The following is a 1,157-nucleotide window of genomic DNA, read 5'->3' on the forward strand; positions in this document are numbered from 1 at the left end:
AGGATTTGGCTGGAGGGGAGCCTGTGAGAGCTCCGGAAGGGTGAGCATCATCAGAGGATCCTATTGAGTCCAGAAGCAGAAACTGAGTCAGAGAGAAGCACCTTCTCTCCCTGAGGGAAGGACTCAAGTGCCTGAGCAGCGGCCAGAGCCATGGGCAGGGGCAGGGGCAGGGGCAGGGCGCGGGCCTGAGGAAGCCGGGCTCTGGGTGCCATTGTGTCTCCTGCCAGTTGGTGAGGAAGGAGGCGGAAGGGGCCTGAGCCCAGACACCGAGCCCCCTGGTCTTCGGGAGCTCTGGAACAACCTGCAACCTCCTCTCTCCCTGCCCTCCCTTCCTTGCCTTTCTTCCCTGCTTCCACAGATGTTTTCTGCGCTCCTACTATGTGCCAGACAGTTGGAGGAACTGGCCACTTGGAGCATAGTCCCTTCCCCTGAGGGGCCCACAGTCTGGTGGGGGAGACAGACAAGTAAACGGGTAGTTTATGACGGAGGGATGTTGGGGCACAGAGGAGCCCCAGAGAGGGAGGGGTGGAGCAAAAGTCTGGCAGCCCCTGGCGGTGGGACCCGCCGGGTACTGTTCTCTGTGCTGGCAGGGTGGCTCCACTCCCTGCAGTCCTTTCGGTGCAGTGAGACCAGACAGAAGGACTGGCGCCCTCCACTCCTAATTCAGAAATAGCCGGACAGGCTGCCTCCCAGGCCCAGAGCTCTACCACCCTCTGCCGGGCCGGCCAGGAGACCTGGGAACAGCGCTGTGCCCGGGACAAGCCCCTTCCCTCCCGGCCCAGGAGAGTTTGGTGGGTTTTTTTTAAATATATTTTATGATTTTTTACAGAGAGGAAGGGAGAGGGATAGAGAGTTAGAAACATCGATGAGAGAGAAACATCGATCAGCTGCCTCCTGCACACCCCCTACTGGGGATGTGCCCGCAACCAAGGTACATGCCCTTGGCCGGAATCGAACCTGGGACCATTCAGTCCGCAGGCCGACGTTCTATCCACTGAGCCAAACTGGTTAGTGCCCAGGAGGGGTTTTTACTGGAACCCTGACACCTCTCCAGAGAGGAGGGGAGGGCGGGGGATGGCAGGGCACCAGACACCTCCTCTTTCCCCAGGGGATGCCTCCAGTTTCCCTCCCTGCTCTCCTCCAGAACCCACCCCTCC

General features: G+C 60.0%; 1 protein-coding gene across 3 annotated transcripts in view; it reads left to right on the top strand.

The window, feature by feature from the left end:
• The window catches only part of LRRN2 (leucine rich repeat neuronal 2), a 24,672-nt gene that overhangs the window by 13,503 nt on the left and 10,012 nt on the right, over window positions 1–1,157 (top strand). The window lies entirely within an intron of this gene.

Source organism: Myotis brandtii, unplaced genomic scaffold (genome assembly GCF_000412655.1).
Source record: "Myotis brandtii unplaced genomic scaffold, ASM41265v1 scaffold898, whole genome shotgun sequence".
Taxonomy (NCBI): domain Eukaryota; kingdom Metazoa; phylum Chordata; class Mammalia; order Chiroptera; family Vespertilionidae; genus Myotis; species Myotis brandtii.